At 51.4% G+C, this 10,000-nt stretch overlaps 1 protein-coding gene and 16 non-coding genes across 17 annotated transcripts in view; all 17 read left to right on the top strand.

The window, feature by feature from the left end:
- Positions 1–10,000, top strand: part of LOC127951795 (pentraxin fusion protein) — a 421,943-nt gene that overhangs the window by 170,993 nt on the left and 240,950 nt on the right. The window lies entirely within an intron of this gene.
- Positions 71–144, top strand: trnan-guu (transfer RNA asparagine (anticodon GUU)). The gene has a single exon. It is a non-coding gene; the product is annotated as a tRNA-Asn (tRNA).
- Positions 937–1,009, top strand: trnak-cuu (transfer RNA lysine (anticodon CUU)). The gene has a single exon. It is a non-coding gene; the product is annotated as a tRNA-Lys (tRNA).
- Positions 1,141–1,214, top strand: trnan-guu (transfer RNA asparagine (anticodon GUU)). Its single transcript has one exon. It is a non-coding gene; the product is annotated as a tRNA-Asn (tRNA).
- On the top strand, positions 1,879–1,951 carry trnak-cuu (transfer RNA lysine (anticodon CUU)). Its single transcript has one exon. It is a non-coding gene; the product is annotated as a tRNA-Lys (tRNA).
- Positions 2,083–2,156, top strand: trnan-guu (transfer RNA asparagine (anticodon GUU)). The gene has a single exon. It is a non-coding gene; the product is annotated as a tRNA-Asn (tRNA).
- On the top strand, positions 2,821–2,893 carry trnak-cuu (transfer RNA lysine (anticodon CUU)). The gene has a single exon. It is a non-coding gene; the product is annotated as a tRNA-Lys (tRNA).
- Positions 3,834–3,906, top strand: trnak-cuu (transfer RNA lysine (anticodon CUU)). Its single transcript has one exon. It is a non-coding gene; the product is annotated as a tRNA-Lys (tRNA).
- Positions 4,038–4,111, top strand: trnan-guu (transfer RNA asparagine (anticodon GUU)). The gene has a single exon. It is a non-coding gene; the product is annotated as a tRNA-Asn (tRNA).
- On the top strand, positions 4,776–4,848 carry trnak-cuu (transfer RNA lysine (anticodon CUU)). Its single transcript has one exon. It is a non-coding gene; the product is annotated as a tRNA-Lys (tRNA).
- Positions 5,661–5,733, top strand: trnak-cuu (transfer RNA lysine (anticodon CUU)). Its single transcript has one exon. It is a non-coding gene; the product is annotated as a tRNA-Lys (tRNA).
- Positions 6,546–6,618, top strand: trnak-cuu (transfer RNA lysine (anticodon CUU)). Its single transcript has one exon. It is a non-coding gene; the product is annotated as a tRNA-Lys (tRNA).
- Positions 6,750–6,823, top strand: trnan-guu (transfer RNA asparagine (anticodon GUU)). Its single transcript has one exon. It is a non-coding gene; the product is annotated as a tRNA-Asn (tRNA).
- Positions 7,616–7,688, top strand: trnak-cuu (transfer RNA lysine (anticodon CUU)). Its single transcript has one exon. It is a non-coding gene; the product is annotated as a tRNA-Lys (tRNA).
- Positions 7,820–7,893, top strand: trnan-guu (transfer RNA asparagine (anticodon GUU)). Its single transcript has one exon. It is a non-coding gene; the product is annotated as a tRNA-Asn (tRNA).
- Positions 8,558–8,630, top strand: trnak-cuu (transfer RNA lysine (anticodon CUU)). The gene has a single exon. It is a non-coding gene; the product is annotated as a tRNA-Lys (tRNA).
- Positions 9,443–9,515, top strand: trnak-cuu (transfer RNA lysine (anticodon CUU)). The gene has a single exon. It is a non-coding gene; the product is annotated as a tRNA-Lys (tRNA).

Here is a 10,000-nt window from a genome sequence, read left to right as displayed (position 1 = left end):
ACGCAGGACTAGTGTCGCGCCCAGTGTCAAATTCTTTTGTGACTGTTACCCACAAGACCTTACACTACCAGTCTCTGTGGCGCAATAGGCTAGTGCGTTCGGCTGTTAACCGAAAGGATGGTGGTTCGAGCCCACCCATGGACGAAGCAAGCTTTTCGCAGCAATGTCGGCAAGCACAGACTTTAGCACGCTTGTCCGCTGACGCAGCGTCTGTAGCCCCTTTTCAGAGTCAACAGCTTTGCGAGTCATCTTGTGTCAAAATAAGACAAAGGGTGCTGAGTGATTGTTTGTGTCAGCTCAAGTTTGCTGTGGAGAGTTCGTGTTTTGTTTTCCTTGTTGTGGAGGCCTGTGTGGTCCAGGGAGGTCCTGCTCAAAATTCCCTCTAGGACCGCCACAAAATGCCACCAAATTGCTTCTCCAATCATATGCTGTCGGAGTTTGCAAACTGTATTCACACAGCGAGACAGAACTCCATACCTGGAACCTTTGATGAGTTGGCTGAACTAATAGCCTTTCAGGCTGTTGAACCAGAGCTCTGCTCGTTCAATCTGTATTCCCCAGCAACAGGCATGGCTAAAACAAACATAGAAGACTCTATGCCTAGTGTGGCCAAACTCTGTCCTGGAGGGCCCTGTCAGGTAGAGTTTCACTCCAGCCAGCTCCATCAGACGTGCCTGGAAGTTTCCGGTCTCTGTGGTGAGACCGGGTTCAGCAGCTTAAGTTGAGTTTCTTTGTGCTTGGAGCCAAGCTCGTCAGACCAAGCAACCTCCAGGATCGAGGTGGGACGCCCCTGCTCTAAGCCTACCGCTAGGCTTAACCCCAACCTTACCCGCGAGATGTTTTGTCAAGCCTCTGCGAAAAGCGAGGCTCTGTTTGCTCATAAAATGTTTGGCAGTTCTCAAAACAGACGTCAGCCTTGGGAAAGTGACTGCCGCTGCCCGGCTAGCTCAGTCGGTAGAGCATGAGACTCTTAATCTCAGGGTCGTGGGTTCGAGCCCCACGTTGGGCGTGCCTTTTGGCTCTCTCTCGCCCCTCCCAATGGGTGTAACTCTCTTGAATTAAGTTTGCTGACGCAGGACTAGTGTCGCGCCCAGCGTCAAATTCTTTTGTGACTGTTACCCACAAGAGCTTACACTACCAGTCTCTGTGGCGCAATAGGCTAGCGCGTTTGGCTGTTAACCGAAAGGATGGTGGTTCGAGCCCACCCAGGGACGAAGCAAGCTTTTCGCAGCAATGTCGGCAAGCACAGACTTTAGCACGCTTGTCCGCTGACGCAGCGTCTGTAGCCCCTTTTCAGAGTCAACAGCTTTGCTAGTCATCTTGTGTCAAAATAAGACAAAGGGTGCTGAGTGATTGTTTGTGTCAGCTCAAGTTTGCTGTGGAGAGTTCGTGTTTTGTTTTCCTTGTGGAACTCCATACCTGGAACCTTTGATGAGTTGGCTGAACTAATAGCCTTTCAGGCTGTTGAACCAGAGCTCTGCTCGTTCAATCTGTATTCCCCAGCAACAGGCATGGCTAAAACAAACATAGAAGACTCTATGCCTAGTGTGGCCAAACTCTGTCCTGGAGGGCCCTGTCAGGTAGAGTTTCACTCCAGCCAGCTCCATCAGACGTGCCTGGAAGTTTCCGGTCTCTGTGGTGAGACCGGGTTCAGCAGCTTAAGTTGAGTTTCTTTGTGCTTGGAGCCAAGCTCGTCAGACCAAGCAACCTCCAGGATCGAGGTGGGACGCCCCTGCTCTAAGCCTACCGCTAGGCTTAACCCCAACCTTACCCGCGAGATGTTTTGTCAAGCCTCTGCGAAAAGCGAGGCTCTGTTTGCTCATAAAATGTTTGGCAGTTCTCAAAACAGACGTCAGCCTTGGGAAAGTGACTGCCGCTGCCCGGCTAGCTCAGTCGGTAGAGCATGAGACTCTTAATCTCAGGGTCGTGGGTTCGAGCCCCACGTTTGGCGTGCCTTTTGGCTCTCTCTCGCCCCTCCCAATGGGTGTAATTCTCTTGAATTAAGTTTGCTGACGCAGGACTAGTGTCGCGCCCAGCGTCAAATTCTTTTGTGACTGTTACCCACAAGAGCTTACACTACCAGTCTCTGTGGCGCAATAGGCTAGCGCGTTCGGCTGTTAACCGAAAGGATGGTGTTTCGAGCCCACCCAGGGACGAAGCAAGCTTTTCGCAGCAATGTCGGCAAGCACAGACTTTAGCACGCTTGTCCGCTGACGCAGCGTCTGTAGCACCTTTTCAGAGTCAACAGCTTTGCTAGTCATCTTGTGTCAAAATAAGACAAAAGGTGCTGAGTGATTGTTTGTGTCAGCTCAAGTTTGCTGTGGAGAGTTCGTGTTTTGTTTTCCTTGTGGAACTCCATACCTGGAACCTTTGATGAGTTGGCTGAACTAATAGCCTTTCAGGCTGTTGAACCAGAGCTCTGCTCGTTCAATCTGTATTCCCCAGCAACAGGCATGGCTAAAACAAACATAGAAGACTCTATGCCTAGTGTGGCCAAACTCTGTCCTGGAGGGCCCTGTCAGGTAGAGTTTCACTCCAGCCAGCTCCATCAGACGTGCCTGGAAGTTTCCGGTCTCTGTGGTGAGACCGGGTTCAGCAGCTTAAGTTGAGTTTCTTTGTGCTTGGAGCCAAGCTCGTCAGACCAAGCAACCTCCAGGATCGAGGTGGGACGCCCCTGCTCTAAGCCTACCGCTAGGCTTAACCCCAACCTTACCCGCGAGATGTTTTGTCAAGCCTCTGCGAAAAGCGAGGCTCTGTTTGCTCATAAAATGTTTGGCAGTTCTCAAAACAGACATCAGCCTTGGGGAAGTGACTGCCGCTGCCCGGCTAGCTCAGTCGGTAGAGCATGAGACTCTTAATCTCAGGGTCATGGGTTCGAGCCCCAAGTTGGGCGTGCCTTTTGGCTCTCTCTCGCCCCTCCCAATGGGTGTAATTCTCTTGAATTAAGTTTGCTGACGCAGGACTAGTGTCGCGCCCAGCGTCAAATTCTTTTGTGACTGTTACCCACAAGAGCTTACACTACCAGTCTCTGTGGCGCAATAGGCTAGCGCGTTCGGAGCAATGTCGGCAAGCACAGACTTTAGCACGCTTGTCCGCTGACGCAGCGTCTGTAGCCCCTTTTCAGAGTCAACAGCTTTGCGAGTCATCTTGTGTCAAAATAAGACAAAGGGTGCTGAGTGATTGTTTGTGTCAGCTCAAGTTTGCTGTGGAGAGTTCGTGTTTTGTTTTCCTTGTTGTGGAGGCCTGTGTGGTCCAGGGAGGTCCTGCTCAAAATTCCCTCTAGGACCGCCACAAAATGCCACCAAATTGCTTCTCCAATCATATGCTGTCGGAGTTTGCAAACTGTATTCACACAGCGAGACAGAACTCCATACCTGGAACCTTTGATGAGTTGGCTGAACTAATAGCCTTTCAGGCTGTTGAACCAGAGCTCTGCTCGTTCAATCTGTATTCCCCAGCAACAGGCATGGCTAAAACAAACATAGAAGACTCTATGCCTAGTGTGGCCAAACTCTGTCCTGGAGGGCCCTGTCAGGTAGAGTTTCACTCCAGCCAGCTCCATCAGACGTGCCTGGAAGTTTCCGGTCTCTGTGGTGAGACCGGGTTCAGCAGCTTAAGTTGAGTTTCTTTGTGCTTGGAGCCAAGCTCGTCAGACCAAGCAACCTCCAGGATCGAGGTGGGACGCCCCTGCTCTAAGCCTACCGCTAGGCTTAACCCCAACCTTACCCGCGAGATGTTTTGTCAAGCCTCTGCGAAAAGCGAGGCTCTGTTTGCTCATAAAATGTTTGGCAGTTCTCAAAACAGACGTCAGCCTTGGGAAAGTGACTGCCGCTGCCCGGCTAGCTCAGTCGGTAGTGCATGAGACTCTTAATCTCAGGGTCGTGGGTTCGAGCCCCACGTTGGGCGTGCCTTTTGGCTCTCTCTCGCCCCTCCCAATGGGTGTAATTCTCTTGAATTAAGTTTGCTGACGCAGGACTAGTGTCGCGCCCAGCGTCAAATTCTTTTGTGACTGTTACCCACAAGACCTTACACTACCAGTCTCTGTGGCGCAATAGGCTAGCGCGTTCGGCTGTTAACCGAAAGGATGGTGGTTCGAGCCCACCCAGGGACGAAGCAAGCTTTTCGCAGCAATGTCGGCAAGCACAGACTTTAGCACGCTTGTCCGCTGACGCAGCGTCTGTAGCCCCTTTTCAGAGTCAACAGCTTTGCGAGTCATCTTGTGTCAAAATAAGACAAAGGGTGCTGAGTGATTGTTTGTGTCAGCTCAAGTTTGCTGTGGAGAGTTCGTGTTTTGTTTTCCTTGTGGAACTCCATACCTGGAACCTTTTATGAGTTGGCTGAACTAATAGCCTTTCAGGCTGTTGAACCAGAGCTCTGCTCGTTCAATCTGTATTCCCCAGCAACAGGCATGGCTAAAACAAACATAGAAGACTCTATGCCTAGTGTGGCCAAACTCTGTCCTGGAGGGCCCTGTCAGGTAGAGTTTCACTCCAGCCAGCTCCATCAGACGTGCCTGGAAGTTTCCGGTCTCTGTGGTGAGACCGGGTTCAGCAGCTTAAGTTGAGTTTCTTTGTGCTTGGAGCCAAGCTCGTCAGACCAAGCAACCTCCAGGATCGAGGTGGGACGCCCCTGCTCTAAGCCTACCGCTAGGCTTAACCCCAACCTTACCCGCGAGATGTTTTGTCAAGCCTCTGCGAAAAGCGAGGCTCTGTTTGCTCATAAAATGTTTGGCAGTTCTCAAAACAGACATCAGCCTTGGGGAAGTGACTGCCGCTGCCCGGCTAGCTCAGTCGGTAGAGCATGAGACTCTTAATCTCAGGGTCATGGGTTCGAGCCCCAAGTTGGGCGTGCCTTTTGGCTCTCTCTCGCCCCTCCCAATGGGTGTAATTCTCTTGAATTAAGTTTGCTGACGCAGGACTAGTGTCGCGCCCAGCGTCAAATTCTTTTGTGACTGTTACCCACAAGAGCTTACACTACCAGTCTCTGTGGCGCAATAGGCTAGCGCGTTCGGAGCAATGTCGGCAAGCACAGACTTTAGCACGCTTGTCCGCTGACGCAGCGTCTGTAGCCCCTTTTCAGAGTCAACAGCTTTGCGAGTCATCTTGTGTCAAAATAAGACAAAGGGTGCTGAGTGATTGTTTGTGTCAGCTCAAGTTTGCTGTGGAGAGTTCGTGTTTTGTTTTCCTTGTGGAACTCCATACCTGGAACCTTTGATGAGTTGGCTGAACTAATAGCCTTTCAGGCTGTTGAACCAGAGCTCTGCTCGTTCAATCTGTATTCCCCAGCAACAGGCATGGCTAAAACAAACATAGAAGACTCTATGCCTAGTGTGGCCAAACTCTGTCCTGGAGGGCCCTGTCAGGTAGAGTTTCACTCCAGCCAGCTCCATCAGACGTGCCTGGAAGTTTCCGGTCTCTGTGGTGAGACCGGGTTCAGCAGCTTAAGTTGAGTTTCTTTGTGCTTGGAGCCAAGCTCGTCAGACCAAGCAACCTCCAGGATCGAGGTGGGACGCCCCTGCTCTAAGCCTACCGCTAGGCTTAACCCCAACCTTACCCGCGAGATGTTTTGTCAAGCCTCTGCGAAAAGCGAGGCTCTGTTTGCTCATAAAATGTTTGGCAGTTCTCAAAACAGACATCAGCCTTGGGGAAGTGACTGCCGCTGCCCGGCTAGCTCAGTCGGTAGAGCATGAGACTCTTAATCTCAGGGTCATGGGTTCGAGCCCCAAGTTGGGCGTGCCTTTTGGCTCTCTCTCGCCCCTCCCAATGGGTGTAATTCTCTTGAATTAAGTTTGCTGACGCAGGACTAGTGTCGCGCCCAGCGTCAAATTCTTTTGTGACTGTTACCCACAAGAGCTTACACTACCAGTCTCTGTGGCGCAATAGGCTAGCGCGTTCGGAGCAATGTCGGCAAGCACAGACTTTAGCACGCTTGTCCGCTGACGCAGCGTCTGTAGCCCCTTTTCAGAGTCAACAGCTTTGCGAGTCATCTTGTGTCAAAATAAGACAAAGGGTGCTGAGTGATTGTTTGTGTCAGCTCAAGTTTGCTGTGTAGAGTTCGTGTTTTGTTTTCCTTGTGGAACTCCATACCTGGAACCTTTGATGAGTTGGCTGAACTAATAGCCTTTCAGGTTGTTGAACCAGAGCTCTGCTCGTTCAATCTGTATTCCCCAGCAACAGGCATGGCTAAAACAAACATAGAAGACTCTATGCCTAGTGTGGCCAAACTCTGTCCTGGAGGGCCCTGTCAGGTAGAGTTTCACTCCAGCCAGCTCCATCAGACGTGCCTGGAAGTTTCCGGTCTCTGTGGTGAGACCGGGTTCAGCAGCTTAAGTTGAGTTTCTTTGTGCTTGGAGCCAAGCTCGTCAGACCAAGCAACCTCCAGGATCGAGGTGGGACGCCCCTGCTCTAAGCCTACCGCTAGGCTTAGCCCCAACCTTACCCGCGAGATGTTTTATCAAGCCTCTGCGAAAAGCAAGGCTCTGTTTGCTCATAAAATGTTTGGCAGTTCTCAAAACAGACGTCAGCCTTGGGAAAGTGACTGCCGCTGCCTGGCTAGCTCAGTCGGTAGAGCATGAGACTCTTAATCTCAGGGTCATGGGTTCGAGCCCCACGTTGGGCGTGCCTTTTGGCTCTCTCTCGCCCCTCCCAATGGGTGTAATTCTCTTGAATTAAGTTTGCGGACGCAGGACTAGTGTCGCGCTCAGCGTCAAATTCTTTTGTTACTGTTACCCACAAGACCTTACACTACCAGTCTCTGTGGCGCAATAGGCTAGCGCGTTCGGCTGTTAACCGAAAGGATGGTGGTTCGAGCCCACCCAGGGACGAAGCAAGCTTTTCGCAGCAATGTCGGCAAGCACAGACTTTAGCACGCTTGTCCGCTGACGCGGCGTCTGTAGCCCCTTTTCAGAGTCAACAGCTTTGCGAGTCATCTTGTGTCAAAATAAGACAAAGGGTGCTGAGTGATTGTTTGTGTCAGCTCAAGTTTGCTGTGGAGAGTTCGTGTTTTGTTTTCCTTGTTGTGGAGGCCTGTGTGGTCCAGGGAGGTCCTGCTCAAAATTCCCTCTAGGACCGCCACAAAATGCCACCAAATTGCTTCTCCAATCATATGCTGTCGGAGTTTGCAAACTGTATTCACACAGCGAGACAGAACTCCATACCTGGAACCTTTGATGAGTTGGCTGAACTAATAGCCTTTCAGGCTGTTGAACCAGAGCTCTGCTCGTTCAATCTGTATTCCCCAGCAACAGGCATGGCTAAAACAAACATAGAAGACTCTATGCCTAGTGTGGCCAAACTCTGTCCTGGAGGGCCCTGTCAGGTAGAGTTTCACTCCAGCCAGCTCCATCAGACGTGCCTGGAAGTTTCCGGTCTCTGTGGTGAGACCGGGTTCAGCAGCTTAAGTTGAGTTTCTTTGTGCTTGGAGCCAAGCTCGTCAGACCAAGCAACCTCCAAGATCGAGGTGGGACGCCCCTGCTCTAAGCCTACCGCTAGGCTTAACCCCAACCTTACCCGCGAGATGTTTTGTCAAGCCTCTGCGAAAAGCGAGGCTCTGTTTGCTCATAAAATGTTTGGCAGTTCTCAAAACAGACGTCAGCCTTGGGAAAGTGACTGCCGCTGCCCGGCTAGCTCAGTCGGTAGTGCATGAGACTCTTAATCTCAGGGTCGTGGGTTCGAGCCCCACGTTGGGCGTGCCTTTTGGCTCTCTCTCGCCCCTCCCAATGGGTGTAATTCTCTTGAATTAAGTTTGCTGACGCAGGACTAGTGTCGCGCCCAGCGTCAAATTCTTTTGTGACTGTTACCCACAAGACCTTACACTACCAATCTCTGTGGCGCAATAGGCTAGCGCGTTCGGCTGTTAACCGAAAGGATGGTGGTTCGAGCCCACCCAGGGACGAAGCAAGCTTTTCGCAGCAATGTCGGCAAGCACAGACTTTAGCACGCTTGTCCGCTGACGCAGCGTCTGTAGCCCCTTTTCAGAGTCAACAGCTTTGCGAGTCATCTTGTGTCAAAATAAGACAAAGGGTGCTGAGTGATTGTTTGTGTCAGCTCAAGTTTGCTGTGGAGAGTTCGTGTTTTGTTTTCCTTGTGGAACTCCATACCTGGAACCTTTTATGAGTTGGCTGAACTAATAGCCTTTCAGGCTGTTGAACCAGAGCTCTGCTCGTTCAATCTGTATTCCCCAGCAACAGGCATGGCTAAAACAAACATAGAAGACTCTATGCCTAGTGTGGCCAAACTCTGTCCTGGAGGGCCCTGTCAGGTAGAGTTTCACTCCAGCCAGCTCCATCAGACGTGCCTGGAAGTTTCCGGTCTCTGTGGTGAGACCGGGTTCAGCAGCTTAAGTTGAGTTTCTTTGTGCTTGGAGCCAAGCTCGTCAGACCAAGCAACCTCCAGGATCGAGGTGGGACGCCCCTGCTCTAAGCCTACCGCTAGGCTTAACCCCAACCTTACCCGCGAGATGTTTTGTCAAGCCTCTGCGAAAAGCGAGGCTCTGTTTGCTCATAAAATGTTTGGCAGTTCTCAAAACAGACATCAGCCTTGGGGAAGTGACTGCCGCTGCCCGGCCTGCTCAGTCGGTAGAGCATGAGACTCTTAATCTCAGGGTCATGGGTTCGAGCCCCAAGTTGGGCGTGCCTTTTGGCTCTCTCTCGCCCCTCCCAATGGGTGTAATTCTCTTGAATTAAGTTTGCTGACGCAGGACTAGTGTCGCGCCCAGCGTCAAATTCTTTTGTGACTGTTACCCACAAGAGCTTACACTACCAGTCTCTGTGGCGCAATAGGCTAGCGCGTTCGGAGCAATGTCGGCAAGCACAGACTTTAGCACGCTTGTCCGCTGACGCAGCGTCTGTAGCCCCTTTTCAGAGTCAACAGCTTTGCGAGTCATCTTGTGTCAAAATAAGACAAAGGGTGCTGAGTGATTGTTTGTGTCAGCTCAAGTTTGCTGTGGAGAGTTCGTGTTTTGTTTTCCTTGTGGAACTCCATACCTGGAACCTTTGATGAGTTGGCTGAACTAATAGCCTTTCAGGCTGTTGAACCAGAGCTCTGCTCGTTCAATCTGTATTCCCCAGCAACAGGCATGGCTAAAACAAACATAGAAGACTCTATGCCTAGTGTGGCCAAACTCTGTCCTGGAGGGCCCTGTCAGGTAGAGTTTCACTCCAGCCAGCTCCATCAGACGTGCCTGGAAGTTTCCGGTCTCTGTGGTGAGACCGGGTTCAGCAGCTTAAGTTGAGTTTCTTTGTGCTTGGAGCCAAGCTCGTCAGACCAAGCAACCTCCAGGATCGAGGTGGGACGCCCCTGCTCTAAGCCTACCGCTAGGCTTAACCCCAACCTTACCCGCGAGATGTTTTGTCAAGCCTCTGCGAAAAGCGAGGCTCTGTTTGCTCATAAAATGTTTGGCAGTTCTCAAAACAGACATCAGCCTTGGGGAAGTGACTGCCGCTGCCCGGCTAGCTCAGTCGGTAGAGCATGAGACTCTTAATCTCAGGGTCATGGGTTCGAGCCCCAAGTTGGGCGTGCCTTTTGGCTCTCTCTCGCCCCTCCCAATGGGTGTAATTCTCTTGAATTAAGTTTGCTGACGCAGGACTAGTGTCGCGCCCAGCGTCAAATTCTTTTGTGACTGTTACCCACAAGAGCTTACACTACCAGTCTCTGTGGCGCAATAGGCTAGCGCGTTCGGAGCAATGTCGGCAAGCACAGACTTTAGCACGCTTGTCCGCTGACGCGGCGTCTGTAGCCCCTTTTCAGAGTCAACAGCTTTGCGAGTCATCTTGTGTCAAAATAAGACAAAGGGTGCTGAGTGATTGTTTGTGTCAGCTCAAGTTTGCTGTGGAGGGTTCGTGTTTTGTTTTCCTTGTGGAACTCCATACCTGGAACCTTTGATGAGTTGGCTGAACTAATAGCCTTTCAGGCTGTTGAACCAGAGCTCTGCTCGTTCAATCTCTATTCCCCAGCAACAGGCATGGCTAAAACAAACATAGAAGACTCTATGCCTAGTGTGG

This window comes from Carassius gibelio, chromosome B3 (assembly GCF_023724105.1).
Source record: "Carassius gibelio isolate Cgi1373 ecotype wild population from Czech Republic chromosome B3, carGib1.2-hapl.c, whole genome shotgun sequence".
In the NCBI taxonomy this organism is placed as follows: domain Eukaryota; kingdom Metazoa; phylum Chordata; class Actinopteri; order Cypriniformes; family Cyprinidae; genus Carassius; species Carassius gibelio.
Note: the sequence above shows the minus strand (reverse complement) of the source record. Positions and strands in the feature narration are given on the sequence as shown.